Here is a 21,525-nt window from a genome sequence, read left to right as displayed (position 1 = left end):
CAGGTCAGAGGACGGGTTACGTCGGCGAAGTTCTGGACAAAACGACGCAAGTAGGAGCACAGTCTAAGGAAACTACGTTCTTGGCTGAGCGGGGTGTGGGAAAGTCTCGAACTGCTCGGACTTTCCCAGGGTTGGGTTGTACGCCCGCAGAGTCAACAAGATGGCCGAGTACGCAGACTTGTCGTTGTCGAAAGTGACATTTCGACAAATTAAGTTCAAGGTTAGCGCGTCGGAAAACATCAAGCACGGTGGACAGGCGAGTGAGATGGTTTTAACAATAACATCGTTGAAATAGCAAAGACAGATGGCCCACTTCATCCCTCGAAGGGAGTCCATCATGCGCTCGAAAGTGACGGGAGCATTACACAAGCCAAAAGGCATCACTTTAAACTAATAAAGTCCATCTGGAGTAACGAAGGTAGTCTTCTCTCTGTCTTGGTCGTCCACAGCGATCTGCCAGCACCCTCAGCGCAGGTCGATTGACGAGAAATATCTGGCGCCGTGCAAGCAATCGAGTGCGTCGTCTATACGCGGGAGAGGATAGACATCTTTCTTGGTAATATGGTTGAGATGGCAGTAGTCAACACAGGATCTCCAGCTATTGTCCTTCTTTTTAACAAGGACAACAGAGGAAGACCAGGGACTTGAAGAGGGTTCGATTATGCCCTTGTGAAGCATTTTGTCCACCTCCCGTTGTATAATAACACGCTCCGGGGCTGACACACAGCATGGCCGTCTGTGAATGGGTCGAGCATCACCGGTACCAATGCGATGGGTGACCACGGATGTCTGGCCCAAATTACTCGCCGAAGCCAAAGATGTCCTGGTAGGAAACGAGGAGGCGGCGAAGAGCAGAGACTTGCTCTGAAGTGAGCTCTTCTGATACCATTGGCGCGAAGTGGTCGCCAGAGGAACGTGAAGAGAGTGACGGCAATGAAAAATCTGGTGGCGCATCTGTGGTCAAAGCGGAAACTGTATGGTCGGTCAGTGGTGTCAGATGGGCAAGTGGCACGCCGCGAGGAAGAACTTGCGCCGAAAAGCTAAAACTGAGGACGGGAAACGAAGTTCTATTGGCTGTAGCTGTCACCACCGTGTTGAAGAGCGCGACATAGCGTCCCATGGCGACGTCAGGAATTGGGGCAGCAACATAATCACCATCGGGTACTGGTGGGAATGGCGAGAGGTGGACTTGAACTGCGGCTTGCGGCGGAAGTCGAAGAAACTCGAGGAATCGTAGACGAGGTGGGTCGGCAGGAGCGGTATCTGAGAACGAAGGGAGTCATTCTAGCCGAAGAAGTCCTGCATAGCAGTCGATAAGCGCAGCGTACGTGGTCAGAACGTCAATGCCAAGGATGAGGTCATGAGGGCAATTTTCGTGTACAGCAAACAGAAATGACGTGTGATGATCAAAAATTGTGATTCGAGCAGTGCACATTCCTAGCACAGCAGGAGTACTCCCATCGGCTATACGGACGGTAGGAGCAATCGCGGGCGTCAGAACTTTTTGGAGGCGGCGGCGGAGGTTTGAGCTCATGCCGGATATCTGCGCACCGGTATCAATGAGAGCAGTCACAGGTAAACCATCAACGAGAATTTCAAGAAGGTGGCGTCGCTTGTCAAGAGTAATCAGCGCATTTGCAATAATATTGTCCACCTGAATATGTCTGTCTAAACGCTAAAGCAAGCTCATGTATTGTTGTGACTAGTTGGATTACTGTAGATACTCCTTCACGAAATCCACCGTGGCCGATGGTCAAAAAGATTACTGTTCTCAACAAAGCAACATATGTGCTTAAATATAACATGTTCAAGCCGTTTCACTGCAGTACATAGAATAGATATAAGCCTGTATGAACAAGGTGATGAACGGTCGTTTGATTTAGGTATCGGAGGAATTTTACCAAATGTGCAATCCTCAGGAAGTTCTGCACGAGCCAGTGATTTGCGATATAACATAATTAAATACTTTGCACAGAATTCGGCATAGCCTACTAGGAACACGTCCGCTATTTCATCAATACCAGGTGCTTTTTGATGTCTAAATTCAGAAGGAGCGTCAGGACACCCATTTCGCTGACGGATATGACGTCTATGGGCTGTATTTCTTCGAGATGCAAAATGCTTGGAGTGTTGGTATTATCCTGAGTGAACACAGAACAGAAATATGTAATAAATATTTCAGCTATTCCAAGTTTTTCATCTAGTACTACATCACCGACGGATAGACGCGGCACCGACTTCTTTTTCGGTGACAAGTATCGCCAAAGCTTATCAGGGGACAAAAGAAGAAAGTGTTTTAGTCTCAAGTTCTTAAAGGGCTATTGCGCTTTTTTGATGCCGTTTCCTTGCATAGCGCGTAGTTGGGTTGTCTTTCCTGCGTTAGCGTTTGCTGTATGACGTTTGTACCTAGTTCTCCCTTTTTTAAAATTACGCCGCTTACGAACGAGGTGTCAACCCGGGCTCCCAGCTGCGCGCAATTAATCTTTCGTTTTTTAATATGTACTGGGCAACGCATCGAAATTTCAGTTCCTTAAGGAAACGCCACATTTCTTCGACGGAGCTATGACTTTATGCTATGACTGCCAAGCACGGAGCTATGACTGCCAAGCAAATTCAGCACATCGACATCACTAGTACGTGTAAACAACGGGATTATGCTTTCTTTTATTTCGAGTTTCAAAGAAAACTGCATTTTTAAGTTTAAGAATACAGCTTTGGGATCAGATATACCATCAAAAATATCGATCCTTGAACTACTCCTTCAAAGCTCGCTAGAGACAAGAAAAAACGCCAGGCCTGCGCTGAAACCGCAGCACAGTCACAGCGAAAGCTGGAAGAGCGGCGTTTCTAGAGCCCGTTAAGCTCTCTTGGGGCTACAATACAAGTACACTAGAAAGGTACCCACTACGCCATAAATCACAATTTTTGTGAAGTTGGGAAGCACCTACTAAGCCATTATTCTTCATTCTGCGGAGAAGCGAGACAACTGCTACACGTCTGTAAGGCATTATGTGCACTTTGTTGACGCGACGACTGATGACGATGAAGAATTATGGCTCAGCTCTTTGTAATGGGTTGGAATCTTTAAACGGCCCACCAGTTACGTAATTTGCATTGGGTGACGCCCGGTCACTATTTCCCTCTCCCGTCATGCTGTATAACATACGTTGACGTGGGAGAGAGACGGGGGGGGGGAAGAATTTTACTGATACCCCGAGGAAGTGGATCATGCGCTTATGGGCTTCCTTGGCAACCAATACAAGTGCACTTGTGAGGAACCCACTACGCTATAAATCATTGTAATTTTTGAGAAGTAGGGCAACAGGCACTGTGCCATTTTTCGTCATTCTACGGAGAGCGTTGGTACCTGCTAAACGCATGTAAGGCATTATGCGCACTTTGTTGATGCTGTGCCTGATGACGATGAAGAATTATGGCAGAGTCCTTTGTAATGGGTTGGAAGCATTCAACAACCTACTCGTTGCGCAATTCGCATTGTGTGACGCCTGGTTACAGAATTCGCATTGTGCGACGCTTGGTGCTTATTTTACTCTTCTACCACGCTATATTGCATATGCTAATGTGGCCCCGCCACGGTGGTCTAGTGGTTATGGCGCTCGACTGCTGACCCGAAGGTCGCGGGATCGAATCCCGGCCGCGGCGGCTGCATTTTCGATGGAGGCGAAAATGTTTGAGGCCCGTGTACTTAGATTTAGGTGCACGTTAAAGAACCCCAGGTGGTCGAAATTTCCGGAGCCCTCCACTACGGCGTCTCTCATAATCATATCTTGGTTTTGGGACGTTAAACCCCAGATATTATTATTATATTATATGCTAATGTGGTTCCTTCCCGACATGAAGCCTGTATAGGACCATTTTGCAAAGCAGTTTCAAGCACCGGCATGGCTCAGAGGTTGAAAACTGGGCTCACACGCAGAGGGCCCAGGTTCGAACCTCGTTCCATCCTGGAATTTTTTTCTTATTCGTTTTTTTTTCTTATTTCGAGCGATACTGGTTACGGACACCGGCGGCGGCGGCGGCGGCGGCGGCAGCGGCGGCGGCGGACAACTACGGCGCCAAAAACGGCCGGTGAAATGATCTCATAACAGCTTTCGCTGTAAAAGGACCAGTTCTGCAGTTTGTTGAGAGCGTGTGGACAATCTAATTGGGTTAAGTTCTGCAAGATGACGAGGTCAACGAATGGTTGAGATGCGTCAGTAGGAGCTTCTGGAGAATCATCTGACAAGCTGAATTTCCCGTGAGTAACTGGACTTCATACGCTACATGACGGCAACACGAACGGCAAAAACCAGTCAAGAGGATCCATATAGTTTCGATCGAAATGACAATACTGCAAAATTTCGAAGGGTATCATATGGTTGTCGCAAGATATTACTCTTTCATATTTGTGCTTATGCTAGGACACCCCATTTTTTACGACAAATTTGGCGGAGAAGGTTACCTTGTCCGCGCTTACGAAGATGCCACCTTGAAATTTTAATGTTCGTAAGAAAGCAGTCCTTAACAAGCACTAACGTCAAACGTAATATCATACATCGGAATAATATTAGAATGACACTGCGTCAGTAAATATCCTTGTTTTTGCTTTACAGGTCGCTTCCGTCAGAAAGCAGAAACAAGGAAATATCTGCCAGGTTCTTTTCTGATGGCCAGAGCTGGTGTCCTAAAGGACCTGTAAGTATTACCTTATGTTAGCTTCAACCCTGAAAACCTTGCCTTGTAGCCACAAAGTAGTCTTAATGCTGCACTAGGGCACTTTGTGAATTGCCTACGGATAGAGGGCTTTGCATGTCCTTGTATATTATAGTTTAGCAAGAGCATGCGAAAGGGAAGTAAGGGTGAGTGGGACTGGTGATAGGGTGAAGAGGAGGAAAAATAGGAGAAAAGAAGGAGCTCAGAGGGTAAACCATATCATACTCATGTACAGTATAGCATAGCAACGGGTGGGAAAGAGAAGCAGCTCCTAGCATAGCATAGCCACCCATAATATATTATACCAAGAGGGTGGAAAAGGGAAGTAATTTATTTAAGGAGGGGTGATGTGAGGGAAACAACGAGGTGAGAGGGTAAAGCATAGCATGGCCTTAATAGTATACTACAGCAAGCAGGTAGGAAAGAGAAGTGAGGGTAAGGAAACGTGGTGTGGGTGAGGAGGAGGGCAAAAGTAGGAGGGGTAAAGCATGGCGTAGCCGACCATGGTATAGTACAGCAAGGGGCTGAGAGAGGGAAGTGACGAAGAGGAGGAGTGATGTAAGGTTAACATAGAGGGAAAGGGGAACAGAAGGGCCACCAGCTCTCCTGTTTCTTCAGTCTCCACAGCACTAACACATAGCTGTCCCAACTGTTTTAAATACGAAGCATTTCTTAGAAAACCCCAGGCACTTGGAGCGTTTCTATCTATCTATCTATCTATCTATCTATCTATCTATCTATCTATCTATCTATCTATCTATCTATCTATCTACTATCTATCTATCTATCTATCTATCTATCCATTTATCTATCTATCTAGCCGCCTAAGTCTGGGTGCTCTCATGATCACTTCCTTAACTTCATATAGACTTGATATGGGAATATCACACGTAACTCTCGTTAATGTATTCTTCCGTGGTCGAGCAATGCTTCAATAAAGTTTGTTGAATCATAGGAACACAAATGCAATGTTTATTAAACTGCTATAAAAATTGAGCCAACACTGAAACTGCAGACGTTATTCTTATGTGACGCCTGTACCGAAGGAGTACATATGTATTGTTTATTGCTTTCTTTTAAAATTAGATAGCCAGCACCACAACCACAATTGACGTTGCACCGACATTTTCCCTGAACAGGCTGTTTTTCCAAACCAGTTTATAGACCTAGCGTGGCTCTGTTGTAGGATACCTGACTGCCACGCAGAACGCTTGGGTTCGATTCCTCCTGCGATCCTAATTTTTATTCTGTCATTCGTCGGGTCAACGCTGCTTATGTCAGTTTTTCTTAACGCTCTCGCATTTACATTGCCATTATTTGTTCTCGCCGCTCCAGGTACGATATCACCTGTGGATAGATAGATAGATAGATAGATAGATAGATAGATAGATAGATAGATAGATAGATAGATAGATAGATAGATAGATAGATAGATAGATAGATAGAAACGCTCAAGGTGCCAAGGGTTCGCTAAGAAATGCTTCGCATTTAAAAAGAAAAACATTATGCCTGATCCCTCCGTCATGGGAATCGGTATAACACGAAAGTGAAACGTGTCGTCACAGAAGTAGCTGATTGTTCCTATTGTACTGATATATGAGAGCTGGTACAATGTCTACTGTTTAGCAGATATAGCACCGCTTGATGTGGAGGCACTCACGTTGTGGCAGATCTCCGTACCGACGACTAACGCCCATGATCATGATTTAACACTTGCGGTAGCTGAAGTTCTTAACATATACGTTGACACCGCATATGGTGAATCCCGCGCACAGACGGCTCAACAAGCATATAATAAACACTGATACTCGATATGCAGTCCTTCAAAGCATCGTGAAAGGCGAAGAGAAACGCTACGCGCGTCCTGTCTTCCCTCTAGCCTGGCCGTTACTTCTCACAGGGCGAGCGGGGAACGCGGTGCCACAGCCAGGCGAGCGCCGAAGAGCTATTTTTCGATATGGATGGAAGCTACGAGCGAGGCTTGGTCTAAAGCTGCCACCTCACGGTGTGTTAAGGCGTTGACGAAATTAAACTTGTATTGGAAACGCGCCGAATGGGATGGTTGTAGCCACGGCGCGTTTTTTGCTTTTTTTGTGTTTTTTCAAGCCTGGTGGCACAGATGTTACCGCGCCGTCATAAAGGGGGCGCTCACAGCATCCATCCATCAATCCAACAGCACTCTGAAAGTGTGAAAGATAAAAGGCGCGTTCATGTAGCCTCCGTAATGTATTTGGCGGTAGCTCAGTTTTTTTTATTGAAAAGAAACTGAGCTACCGCCAAACACATTAAAGAAAAAAAAAAGTTTGGCGGTAGCTCAATGGGCTAAACGCCCGGCAGCCATCGTCGCGGACCGAAAGGTCATGGGTTAGACTCCCGTCAACGGGCCTATTTCGTTTAGTTTTTTTGCCGTCTGATGGCGTTCATTTTTCTGACGTGCTTCCGTGACGGAAATACGTCATGAAAGTCTTGGTGGACCCCGGTATAAAACACTGTCGTGTTAAAAGTAGGCAGATGCCCCGCCTTGCGGGAATCGGTTTCATGTGAAGCAGTCAGCCAGTAGTTCTATGCTACATTTTTTTAGCATTGAGCCAAGCACTACAACGTGGATGGACGTATTTTTGTAAATGGAGGAGTTGTGTGCACATATCGGGCTTACTAGGCACGCCAACTATGCCGACGTTTAAATGGTACTTATGGTCTGACGTAGTGTCAGCACTCACGTTAGAGCGCAGAAGTCTGTATTATTGAAATAAAGTGCAGACTATAGTGCGATGATGTGAATATTATACGTAACTTTCTTTCATGTATTCCTCCGGCGTTGAGCAACGCTTGAATGCAGCTTGCTGAATCATATGAATAAAAATTTATTGTTTGTTAGACTGCTATAAAAGCGGAGCCAACACTGGAACCACAATTGATGCTAACCCGACATGACGCCTGTGTCATAGGAGCACATGCGTAGTGTTTATTGCTTTGTTAGAAGATTAGATAGCCAGCACTACCACAACTGACGTTGCACTGGCATGACGCCAGCAAAGGGTATTTTTCCTAAGCAGTTTCTAGACCTGGTGTGGCTCTGTGGTAGAATACCCGAGTGCCATGCAGAATACTTGGGTTAGATTCATGCTGGGATTTTAATGTTTAATTGCGAAGCATTTCTTAGCGAACCTTTGGCACTTTGAGCGTGTCTATCTATCTGTCAATCTATCTATCTATATATCTACCAGCCAACGTATGGGTGATCTCATGATAGTCTCCTTAACTTGGTGTACACCGAAATTGGCGTGGAAGACAACGCGTCGGATCTGCCGAAGTCAGAAATGAGCTACCCTTTACACGCCCCTACTTAGGGCACCACACGAAGACGTCGAGCCTCTTGGTAATGCATAGCTCGGAGCGAAAAAAAGAATTTCGGCAGATCCCACGTCTTGTGGGAATCGGTTTAATGCGAAGCAGTTAGCCAGTACCTTTATGCTGTATTTTATATTATTATTTGCATTCGTCGCGTCTACGCCACTGTTGTCGGTTTTTCGTAACACTTTCGCATTTAAATTACCTATGCACTCGCCGTTCGTGGGTAGATAAAACTCTCAATCACCTGTGGCGCACACTCGTACACCACGGCCCGTGGCAAACGGGTATGTGCCGTACGTGTCTGGAGGAAAATGTTTGACGACGTACGCGACAGGATCTTCACGTTATTCATGTTATGACTAGACAGTCATATCTGTCAAACCCTCTTAACCCCCATGCCGATTTTGATCTACATCATGTTAAGGAGGCGATCACGAGAGCACCCAGACGTAGATAGATAGATAGATAGATAGATAGATAGATAGATAGATAGATAGATAGATAGATAGATAGATAGATAGATAGATAGATAGATAGATAGATAGATAGATAGATAGATAGATAGATAGATAGATAGATAGATAGATAGATAGATAGATAGATAGATAGATAGATAGATAGATAGATAGATAGATAGATAGATAGATAGATAGATAGATAGATAGAAAAGCTCACTATCAGCGCGAACTATCATGCGTCACAGTTCGACACTTGAAGGGCGCTGCTCAAACACAAAACAGGACGCACGAAACGAACGAACAGGTACACACAGGACGAGCGCGAGCTGTCACAGTTGTTACATATTTCTGTTTGAACAGCGCGCTCCTTTCGCAAACGCGGCCGCTGCAGCGAGCGAAAGACCTTCGTTGCGTTGCGCACCTCGCGCCATCTCGCTGGCAATGAAGAAACGCTTATAAGCGCCTGCCGTCTCTGAGTCCGGCCAGCGGTAAAGGGTGTGTATATAAGGCTCGCCGTTAGCTCTCTAGATGATCGGCGTTTCGTGGCGTAGTGGCTAGCGCCACGGGCTGCGGAGCGAGAGGTCCTTGGTTCGATTCCGCGCTTCGGAAGCGTTTCTCTAAATTATTTTTCCTTGGGACATTCATATATATATATATATATATATATATATATATATATATATATATATATATATATATACTTATACATATAGGGTGAATGACGGCGACGGGGACGGACAGAAACCACCCGAGACTGTCCATATAGTTGCTATTGCAATAAAAGATGGCTGATGAACACGAAAACGTCATACAACGATATTTACTAAAGGGTAAATCATATGAGGTCATTTCTAGCAGGTGTACACGATGTGTAATGGACGCAAGGTTAAAGAAAAACTGTACGATTACGCGTTATCACGAAAAAGTGCCGGCATTTCTATTTGACGATTTAACCCCAGTGACATGCTATCTAAGTATGCTAGAGCCTACACACGACTGACACAAACTAACTTCGCCATGCAGCGTACGTACTATTGTCGGCTCGGTGCTGTTTTCCCTCACCCGGCGCCGACGCTCGTGCTCGTTTCATAAGTGCGGATCACTTAGGGGCCCGGGCTATCGTGTCATGTCGTCGCTTGGCGTCACACTCAAAGACTGAAAATAGGTCAAAAGAGGACTCCAGGTCAGCTAACTCCCAAAGTATGTGAGTGAATCACACTGAATCACAAACGAAAGTTTGCTTTCCCGCCATGGACCCCGAGCAGGCCGCACGCTTGGGATGCCCACGCGCGCTTGCCCGTAAACACCAGCGTCGCCGAAAAGCTATTTCTTATGTCCGAGCCAGCTAAGCGATAGAGAAATGCCAGCACCAGGAGTTAGACGCAGATCTACGGAAGAGAGAAGCGGAGGCGAAACGCCAGCGAATGCGAGACAACCCTCAGCTTCGAAAGACTCAGACGCAAGCCGAGGGCCAACACTGACAGGCGAACTCGAAGCTTCGACTCAGAAAAACATAAGTAAACGTCAACAGAAGCAGGCGAATCCTCAGCTCTGCTCCGCAGTTCTTATTTTAACGTTGTGGAATGGGTGCGAGTTTTACAGCGCCACTGTATACCACTCGTTGGTCGGAAAATTTCGCCGCGTATACACGAAACGCCACGTTAAAGCGCCCGTGTAATAAATGTCTCAACGTGTCGTTTTCTGCGCATCTATACTCTATAAATAACGTGTTCACAAACACTCACACAAAATCACAAAACGTGACAGGAAATTACATAAAATCACAAGGTAAACACAGGAGCACCACAGCTCCGCTGTTTCTGCAGATTTCACGCTGGGTTAAACCGCGAAAAATTTTGCTTGTTGCTTTTCGTGCAGCAGTTTAATTTGTCCCTTGTACGTTTTGTATATCAATCTGATTCTTTTATCTCAGTGGACGCGACGAGCTGTCAGTAAGCATGCTTAACTTTGTACCCAATGGACCACAAACAATCCCCAGTACATCCGATGGATGTTCAGTGCCGGATGTTCGTGAGTCCAGTGGACATCCGTACACATCCCAATGACGTACGGCGGATATCTGACGGACCGTCCCGCGCAAACAAAAAGGCGTTAAACTGGACGTCCTGGACACGTCTTTCACGGATATTCAGACGTCCGCCGGACTCAATAATTTGGACATGAACGTCCAAGGGACACTTGTCGGATTTCAAATGCGGACATCCGTGATAAATCCGGAATTTTTGAAGCCTTAATTAATAAAAGACTTACATGCATCATTCAGTTCCACATTAACAAGCCTAATATCTAAATTAACAGTTATGACTATTCAAGTTAATATACAGTGCCTTTATCATGCATATTTTGGCTAATCTGGTGCACGTGGAAGCAGTTCTCATACATTTATGATGACTGCACACCAATGTAACTTACATTAAATATGTTGAATGGGCTCTTGCTGAGGATGTTGTGTCTTGAGGTAATATGTTGTCACCCATGGAAACTTTACCAGTAAGAAGGTCTTTTAGTTGCTATGAGGGCACATATTTGTGAACGCAATAGCACAGTAAAGAAAGTGAAGCATGGTGCATAGGTTGTTGGCAGTACAGCTTCTGAAGCATTGAAATTGGAGAAGTATGAGTTGGTTTTTGTTAGTGTATCACTTGTCACACTTCAGCTTTTTCTATGCTTTATAAGTTGTACTCTATTCAAGAATCAGAGCACCAATTATATGCACCGTTCTTCACTTGCTTTACAGTGCTGTTGCGTTCACTAATAAGTACCCCAAGGCAAATATAGGACAGTCTCACTGGTAACAGTTGGATGAGTGACAACATATTAGCACAGGGCACAACATCCACAGCAGCAGCCCATTCAACAACACCCATAGCATCCCCAGCAAGTTCAACATCATTAATGTTGACTGCATTGGTACACAGTCATCAGAAATAATGCATATAAGCCTTTTAATAAGACTTGTGCAGCTTTTCGTGACGATTTGACTGATGCAAACCCACGTGATGCTGCTCTCAGCTGTGGCTTAACCGCATGGTTCTTTTTGCAGCTTGGAAAAAATTGTATACGTGAGACTTTCTTTATCGCAAATTATGCAATGGGGGTTTCTGAAGATGCTCTCGAACTTTGCAAGTTGCATTTCTTGCCTAAAGCCAATATTAGCAACTTAATTAAATAATCCTAATTAATAAATCAATAAATTACGTAACAGAAAATTGTCTCTGGTGCGCAAGGTGGCTGTCAGCAATTTGCAAATGATTTCACTCACCTGCCTCTAACATTGTATTCTTTAACCCTTGGCTAAAGATAGCTGGGACACCCGGTATATGTGACTAAAACACAAACACAAAAAATAAGACGTGGTGAAGGTATCTCGCACTAAATTATACGCATAACACTGTGGTCTCGCAAAAGTATGGCTATGCAATAACAGCAACGTATATTATGTAGAAGATAACAGAGTCCTTCGTGTCGTAAAATTATGTATATTAACAGGCTCTTGCAGGTTATTTTACAAGAGGGCTGAATACTGGTCTCGCAAAAGTGTGGCTTTGCAGTGACGTCAAGATAGTGCTACGTGATGCAATGCAGATGCCAGATGAAAGTTAAAAAAACCGCTTGCACTCAACACTGTGTATGAACCATACACTGGCATCTTCAATGCTAACAGTGGGTCAACAAATAGATACACATATAGGACAAACGGAAATTTAGGCAGAAAATATCTCGTATTTAATGTTGTTGTTTCCTCGCACATATTTTGTACAGAGGCACAATAAAAAGAAGGAATGCATGGCTTGCAGTGACCTCACCGTAATTGCCATGTCACGTTAATGTTATCAGTACACCGCATCAGGTTCTTTCTTATGCATGCACAGAGCCCAGAACAATCCAGCGGCATTGTGATCACATCGAAGTCGGTTAACTGTGACCTAATTATGCTACCTAGATGTCATCAAAGCGATCGTGTTGGAATACAGCATGTTAAGAACCTGAATCCATGAAACCACATGCAAGCCATCAATAGGAACGTGAAAATATCTCCAAAAATAAAAACAAAAATACCATGGGGTAGCTAACTTCAGTCTCCAGAACATGCCTTGTTGTTGCACAGTCCACAGAAGATTCCCAAAGTTGCACAAGGTTCAGTCGCACAGGCACACACAACCAAGCAGGAACTTTTCTCAGATGCACCTACAGTCCCTTGATCATGGCTCCTATCATTTGCAACCCAATGGTAATGACAGTGGCCTACACTTGTTCTGCAGAAACATAAAGGTGCACAGTGATTATAAACGTGTGAGGTACGGGAAAACAAAACAGTGCAAGCTTGCTTTGTGGATAACCATCAAGACATCGCACAATATAGCCTATTTGAATGACCACCTCAAGGGACGAGTAGTGATCTAGACAGCTAATTTTAATAGTCGAAGGACACTTCTGCAGTAAAATCGGATCCACGCATGAAGGTTGGGCGAGATGGTAAGGGTCCAATACGAAGGTATAAACAGCGCAGAGACGTTAAAAGGTCGGGATAGGCACCAGCAAATCAGCGCTCTTTGCCTCTACTTATCCTATCGCTGTTCGTTATCTCTGCCTTGTTACCACCTTGTTAATGCACCAAACTGGTATGCCTATTCTTCCTTACTCATTTTATACGCCTACCTTTGTTCTACTGGTTTATGACAATGCTGTTGCGTGGAAGTGACACCCATGTCTATGGAACAAACACCTCGGCGACTGCATGCGTTTGCACTGACTATGGGAGTTCGCTTTCGCGCTCTTCATCACTGTCACTACTGTACGCACAAACGTGAGCAGATCTCAAGTGACATCTGTACATTGTTCCCCGTCATTGGTGTCTACGGGTGCTAGGTATTCGCGGCAGTCCTCTTATTCGGAGCTCACGTATGAGATTTAAGCTTTCTGAGCTGTTCCGACCGCTTGACCATGATGCTTCGGTACGTTTAACAAGGAATCCTCGGAACAAAGACGGTTGTGTTTCCCAAAGTTCGCAAAAACTTCAATCAATTTCTTAGTCTCCTTGCTTGTCTTCTCGCAAGCACGCGCGTCAGGTGGTCGCGACGTGCGTAGGAAGCCAGAACAAAAGTTTGACTTGCAATACGCGAGTTGTGACGGTAGGCCTAACCGCAGTTTCGTTAACGGCGTCAGCACTCCCCGCGCAAAAAATGGCCCTCTAACCACATGCACAGAATAAAAATCCGCTCACCGTGTTCCGTTGATGTGGTGCGACACTTGTAGCGTCTCGAAAGGCGCGCGAAAAAGCCCAGCTGCAACGTTGTTCCGTCGATTCGACGATTGTTCCGTTTGTTCTCACTGTTGATGGCCATGACGATTGGAGGTGAACGGGCAACGCGAAACCGAAACGCCACAATAACGCACGGCGACAAGACCGACGAAAACACCGGTTCAGCGAGTAGAGGTTTTCTTTAGCCGTTTTGTTCCGGCTTTCGAAAAACAATTAAAAATAGGTGGTTAGAATATTTTATCTTTTCTTGAGCGCTACGCCAGGAGGTGATTTTGCAGTATGAGTTGCAGTGGCAGTCACTTTGCAGTGGCAGTCACTCAAACGACTTCTGCGGATGTTTTACATTATACTGAAATCATCGTGATCTTAGCATTTAGCTCCACGTACGTGCTTATAGCGCCGACAAAAGCATAAACCAATTATTGTTCGTGGGAGGACATCCGCGGGATGCTCGCTGCTGGTAAATCCGCAATCAAACATCCACTGGACTTCCGGCGTATATTAGAGTGCGGACGTTTCTTTACATCCGAAAATGTACGTACTCCGTTTGTACGACGGATGTTATTTCCCGGACGTGGACGTTCGGCTCTAAATCGGACATCCAATGGATAAGTGTGATCCATTAGGTAGTGGTGGCGCTTTAACCAACAACGACGGACGGCTCAAATGCAAAATGGAATGATACATTTTTGTCGTGCGATTTCGTCTTGTCTACAAACAGAAGCACGATAGGAGTACTAACACCTGTTAGAAGGGTATCCCTCCTTCACACTTGGTTTCCGAGGGTGGCCGCCGCGCATCGCCCATAGTTGGATTTGAGACTGTGTGACCTCTGCTCCCACTCAATTGCCCACGATTGTGCCATGTGCATTGAAACATAGGCGTCCAATTAAAGTTTTCCTATAACAAGAACCTTTAATGCTAAGCATAAACTTTGTGACCATGTTTTGCCACTTTATTAAGGCGAAAACGTTAGATGCCTCATCAAACACGAAAACTGACCGCCGTCAAAACTTATTTTTGGGCGAGTTGGTTCATTATTGAGCAACGAAGTCCCAGCACGAACACGCACCCACAAAAGAAACGTACACAACGCTTGCGTGTACGTGTCGTTTTTCTCGTGAGAGTCGGCTCGCGCAGAACTTCCTTGCTATATAACTGACCGTCGGCAGGGTAGGCATCAACACGAAGTGATGCGATAAATCATCATGCAATGACGTCGTCATATAACGTCATCATAACGTTGCATGCCGCCAAAGTCTGTGGCATTCAGAAACGTTATAGTAACGTCCCAATGACGCCGTCATTGTGACGTGCTATGACATCACAACGCATAGTCGCATGGTCAAATATGCGCCGATCTCGGAGAAAGCGCTGCAAAACCATGTGAGGTGCAGAGAGCTGCGATGCCTCCGACCCTGGAGGCAGTGCAGATCAAAGTTAAATGAAGAAATTTTTCGGGAGAGGGGTGGATGAACCACTACAGTCGACTGAGAAGAAGATGACGATGGCTTTCGCCTTCTAGTCACCTTTGTTGAATGCACAAGGAGCCATGCGACTCGCGACATCGAAGAAGATGGAATACATGCCTAAAATAATATATATAGAATTTTAGTTGGTCTGTAGACTTCTTACCTCGGTTTGTAGATTACGGCAACTCTGGTAGCGTAAGCTGATGACGCGCAGCCTCAACAGAGACAGATAGAGCTAATATTAAATGGAATTACAAGATTTACTAAACTTCGGATGTAAATCATCGACAGCGACATAATCATTAATATGCAATACGTTAATCTTTACAGTGAAGCTGTGAAGGGTGGCGGCTTGGGCTAGTTGGTAGGACATGACAATTGTTATAGCGCACAATCCGGACAAAGACAAAAGGTACACGGTCTTTGTCCGCATTTTGCGCTATAACAGTTGTCGTGTAGTGAAGCTGTGTATGGCTAGTCAAACCAAAATTCGTCCGTCCTATGTACGCAAAACTTCCTAGCACAATTGTGCCACATAACTCGGGCAAGATCCACTACTCACCACTGGTCCACGAAAAATGAAGATGGGAGTGCACGCGCGGCGAACACAACCTAAATTTCTGGAAAGACGTAACCACTAATTTGGAAAAAGTTCAATGAACCGTCGGAATTAACCCAGCGATAAACACCGGGACTGCACCTTTCAGCTTCGCAGGTTAACCATTTGTACGCCGTGCTTTGGCGGTGATTTTTAACTTGGTGGATTTAGACAGCTCGTTTCGCAGAAATTCCAGTGTCGGCGCCGTTGTTTATGTGCGAAAAGTCGAGGAATAAGCAAATGAAAAATTGGGCAGATCCCACGTACCGTGGGAGTCGATGTTATGCTAAGCATGCGGCGGAAAAGTGACTGTGGCGTAATTTTTTTTACTGATCGACATGTTACAAAATGACGCTAAAGATTCGTATAAATTTTATACGCACATATATATGTTGAAGAGCCGCATATGTGTTATATAACCAGTCGTTTACGGTTGGGTAACGCTGCCAATGGCAACGTGGATATTACCAACACCAGAAGCGGTAAGCTCATATGCAGTGCTTATACGTGTCCCGAGAACGCACGCACGTTTCACGAACCCGTGTGCATGTGTGGAAGAAGTTCTTGACAGTTCTTGAACAAGGGCACCATCACCGTGATGAGAGAGCACCAGCAACTGGTCATCACTTGTTATAAGATCCGGTCGTGATCGTGGTGACGAGGGCTCCATGTGTAGTGAAGTTTGTGGTATAGTAGACCTGTTGGAATTCGTGGATGCCTCGGTCATTTCTCGACAAATTGTCTATCGATAGAGCCGGCGACATGTCGGAACCTGAAGCCACCCTTCGCGTTGGTGAGGTATAGGCCGTCGAGGCTGGTAGGCCTGGATAGTGCTACGTAGACCAACATCAGTGGATGGTGCTTGTCGTATTTGTAGACTACCTGGGCGTATGTGGCCTACGTAGCCTAGTCTACAAATCGGCTGTCAATCAATCTGGCATCATCCTCGGTCAGCATGAGGCCATCGTCCAGCCTCGTAAGAAATGAAGAGGACACTGCGTCGTTCTGGCGGACGAAGTGCACTTTACGGTGCGGTGATGTGGATATCATAACTAACTTTCGTTGATGTATTCCTCCGGGTTCGAGCAATGCTTCAATATAGCTTGCTGAACCACAGGAATACAAACGTAATGTTTATTAGACTGCTACAAAAGCAGAGCCAACACTGGAACCAGACACGTTAATTAAATATGACGCCTGTGTCGTAGGAGTACACATCGTAGGGGTATCATGTAGTGCTTATTGTTTTCATGTAAAATTAGATAGCAAACACCACAACCACAATTGACGTTGCACCGATATTACGCCTGCGTAGGCTGTTTTTCCAAAGCAGTTTATAGACCTGGCGTGGCTCAGTGGTAGAATACCCGATTGCCACGCAGAATGGTGAGGTTCGATTCCTGCTGGGATCCTAATTTTCATTCTTTCCATTCGTTTGGTCAACGCTGCCAACGTTGGTTTTCCTTAACCCCCACGCATTTATGTTACCAATGTCTGTTCTCATTTAGTATGCGCGTCGGTGTAACTTCTAATAGTCGGTTTTTGCTGTCTGCTTTCATTTTAGTGCGAATGTAATGCATCAGTGCTCTGCTAGGAGAGCCTTCTGCCCAGATCTTAATATAGGGATTTTGGTCTTCCGGGTGTGGCGAGGAACTGGGGTGTGGGGAATTGTATATGTGATCAAGCCCACCCGCTTGAGCGGCGACCGCATGAGCGGCTGCCTCTGCATACACACCACACATACTAGACAAATGGCAGCAAGCTACCCGACCTTCGAGTGAAAATATTTCTACGCGATGCACACACTGTCGGAGGCTGTGCCGAGCAGATTTAGAACATCTTATTTGGACATGCGCAGCTTTCTCAAAAGGCAGACGCCACATTGAACACCTGCTGCACGCCGACATGACAGCTCTACGTAACTTAATAAAGTCTGACCATGAAGCCCAAAAAGCTCTCGCAACATACGGTAGTCAAAGTGGCCTGTTTCGAGTGGTGTAGGAGAGGTCGACTGATTCGTGCGAGGACGTGATATGAAGATGTTCATCACCCTTTAATCCCCTTACCCCTTTCCCACCTTATCCCCAACAGCGACCAAGAGTCGTCCTTTTATTTCAATAAAGGTCATATTCATTCATTCATTCTGTTCTCGCCATTTCTGGGTAGATATAGGCTGTCAATCACCTGTGGCGCATACCCGTACACCGCGGCCTGTGGTAAACGGGTATGTGCCACACGTGCCTAGTGGAAAGGGTTTGACGACCTACGAGACAGGATTTTCACGATCGCGATTATGAGAGCGCCCAGACGTAGGCGGCTAGATAGATAGATAGATAGATAGATAGATAGATAGATAGATAGATAGATAGATAGATAGATAGATAGATAGATAGATAGATAGATAGATAGATAGATAGATAGATAGATAGATAGATAGATAGATAGATAGATAGATAGATAGATAGATAGATAGATAGATAGATAGATAGATAGATAGATAGATAGATAGATAGATAGATAGATAGATAGATAGATAGATAGATAGATAGATAGATAGATAGATAGATAGAAACGCTCAAAGTGCCAAAGGTTCGCTAAGAAATGCTTCGCATTCAAAAAAGAAATGATCGGTTCTATCGGGAATCAAACCACGTCTTTTACGTGGCGAGCAGGTATTCGACCACGAAGTCACACCATGGCTTCCAACTCTTTCAGAAAAAACCTATACAAATGTCATGTAGTACGAGTTGTCTCCCTAACACATGTAGTATTGCGTAGCACGAGCGTGCAATCTCACGAGGCATCAAAACATGTGAATGTGCAGCGAGTAGGTCGTTAAAGGCTCACCCATTGCAAAACGCTCAGTCATAATTAATCATCACCAGCAGCAATAGCATTAACAGATTCTACAGCTGCGCAAGGGCGCGTGTTGTCTTACGGACGCGTCGTGGGAACTTCGCCAAATCGCAAAAGGAAGAATTGTGGTGTACTGAGCACTTGGTAACTGTACTTGCAGTTGGCATTCTAGGATTGCTTGAAACGACGAATGGCATGGTTGTGGTCCCAGAAAAGACACTAGGCTAGCGTTAAGAAGGCGATGTGAACGGGGCCCGGTTACGCTATCGTATTCTGCGTTTGAAGGCGAAGCTCAAGCGTCCTACAAGCTTTTTTTTTTGCTTCGACGAGAATACACTGCCGCGACTGAAAAAAAAATCAAATGCAAAAAAAAATAATAAAAGGCATAAGGCAAACTGCGACACGGCAACAATTGCTTGTCGATTTGTCAAATCTGCCTATGGGTATATAAACACTCCTGCAAGTTCCAATGTTTCTACAAGCATTGCAGGTAGCTTCGCAGTAATTTTCGGCTATCTACTAGGACGGAAAATTTAACAAGCCCAATGATAATAGTTACGCCATTTACAAAACATTGCCTTTTAGTGGTTATCTATTCGCGTTGTATCTTTGTCTTGAAAAAAAATCACAATAGCGAAGTGACTATTGTGTTCGTATTGGTATTTTTGAATATATATTAGTTTTGCCCAAACAACACATATTATTTATCACATTTACAATATGTTTAAAATACATCAATGCAGCTAGATTCATACTGATGTGCGAATATAAACTACTCTCTTGCAGTGCTCCCGCGAAGACGATCCAGTGTGTACGCCGTGTACATGTGTAGCGACGAGTGGAAGATATATGTGCTTAAACATCAACGGCTTGCCGTGAATAACAAGTGCAAAATATACTTGCTAGGAGGACTTGCGCTGTGAAAGAAATAAAAATTTCTTCGTTTAACCTTACTGAAGACCGCAAGGAATTTTTGAACTTGAAGTACGTTGTTGTTGTTGTTGTTGTTGTTGTTGTTGTTGTTGTTGTTGTTGTTGTTGTTGTTGTTGTTGTTGTTGTTGTTGTTGTTGTTGTTGTTATACCTATCCCTCTGACATAGGAATAGGTATAACATGAAAGCGAAACGTGTCTTTACCAAAGTCGTTCAATGTTCATTGTGCATTGATAAATGAGAGCTTGCACAATTTCTGTTGGTGTTTGGGGGCTATAGCACCGTTTGATGTGGACGCACCTCAGTTGACGCCTCGTGGCACATCTCCATTCCGACGACTAATGACAATGATCATGATTAAACCTTTGTGGCAGCTGAAGTAGTTAACATAATCCCTGACAGTGCGTATGATCGATCCCGCACAAAGATGGCATCAACAAGTACATATTCGCTACAGTCTAACCCATCAATAACGAAATCACTTGGGAGGCGAGTTTGGTTCGTTCTCGTGAGAATGTATTCTCACAACCAAAATTTATTTAAAACAGTCCTTTATTTTGCTCTGCTTCACTTTGCGTTGAAGGACAGCAAGAAGAGAAAGAACTTTGCTTTTCTGAAAGTCCAAGCAACCCTGCACGTCAGCAAAGCACGGGAGATCTCGGCGTGCATTAGGAGAGACGCGCGGCAGCAAGAAGTTAGCCAGTCTACAGAATGCGTGCCGGCATAACGTCACTTTCGTGGGTGGTGTCACTTGAAACGTCACGTGCCGACGTAGTTGCCAAAATAGGCGTTAGCAAAAGCTGTTCTCAGCTGAAAAAAAAAATGACGGAAGCTTCGCACTATTGATCCCAAGCCTGAAGGAAGAGCGCAGCAGGGTGGCCTTCCTTGTTTCTCTTTATTTTTTTCTTTCATCTCTTTCTTTATCTTTCTCTCTGTTTCTTGTATCTTTTGTATTTGTTTGTATCTATTTCTTTATTTCTATTTCCTTCTATTACTCTCTCTTTGTATCGTTATTGCTCTTTTTTCCTTTCTCTCTCTCTGCTTCATTCTCTCTCTTTCTTGTATCTGTTTCTATTTCTTTCTCTCTATTTTTATGTCTTTGTCCTTTTCTGTCTTTATTCCCGTTATTTCTCTCTATTTTGCTCTTTCTCTTTCTTTGGCTTTCCTTCTGTCGCTCTCTCTCTCTATTTTCTATTTATTTCTATCTTTCTCTCTCTCTCTTTCACGTGTTTCTCGTGCTCCACTTCGCCGAGCAGTTTTCGTTTAACGCCCGTACCTGCTGTACTCGGTAGTGGGGCTTCTACAATTGCTGTGGCACACACCCACCTGTGGAGTATGCAACACCAGACAAACTACGGCGAGCTACAACAGCTTCTCTGTTAATAAAAGGTCTCGTTGCTATCGTCATCATCCGACCAAATGTAAACAGCAATGGTCGCACCGACGCTTGTTGGCGGAAACACATGTGCCCGACTTGTTCGAATGTGCTCTGCCGCAATTCTCGAACTTCTGGGTTCCGAACTAGCTCATGGGTTGGAAAAAATGTCGCGGATCGCTACCTGAAACTTTCGTTATTGCTGGAGTACTTTTTTTAAAATTCCTTCGCTGTCTAGTGGGGGCAAATGCATTGAACTCCATGGACGCCCGCAGGGGACGCCAGATTTCTTCGTTGCCGCGACAGTTTCATTCTTGGGGGCTTTCGTCACTGAGGGGTTCAACTGCAGTACTTAAGATGCGCTCGTGGAAAGCGTCGTCGTTTGAGGAGAGAAATGGCAAGGTGTGCGCTCTCCAACAATTGGGTAACCTACCCTTCTTCTCATGCATACACTACAGCGCTTTAGTAACGCGAGAGGCTAAGC

The 21,525-nt window shown here is 45.0% G+C and overlaps 1 long non-coding RNA gene across 1 annotated transcript in view; it reads left to right on the top strand.

Moving 5' to 3' along the window:
• Positions 1-19,711, top strand: part of LOC119390383 (uncharacterized) — a 53,437-nt gene extending 33,726 nt beyond the window's left edge. The window contains exons 2-3 of the long non-coding RNA XR_005183296.1: positions 4,614-4,695; positions 19,522-19,711. This is a non-coding gene — a long non-coding RNA (uncharacterized LOC119390383). The remainder of the gene's footprint in view (positions 1-4,613; positions 4,696-19,521) is intronic.
• The last annotated feature ends 1,814 nt before the right edge of the window (positions 19,712-21,525 follow it).

Source organism: Rhipicephalus sanguineus, chromosome 4 (assembly GCF_013339695.2).
Source record: "Rhipicephalus sanguineus isolate Rsan-2018 chromosome 4, BIME_Rsan_1.4, whole genome shotgun sequence".
NCBI classification, from domain to species: Eukaryota; Metazoa; Arthropoda; class Arachnida; order Ixodida; family Ixodidae; genus Rhipicephalus; species Rhipicephalus sanguineus.
Note: the sequence above shows the minus strand (reverse complement) of the source record. Positions and strands in the feature narration are given on the sequence as shown.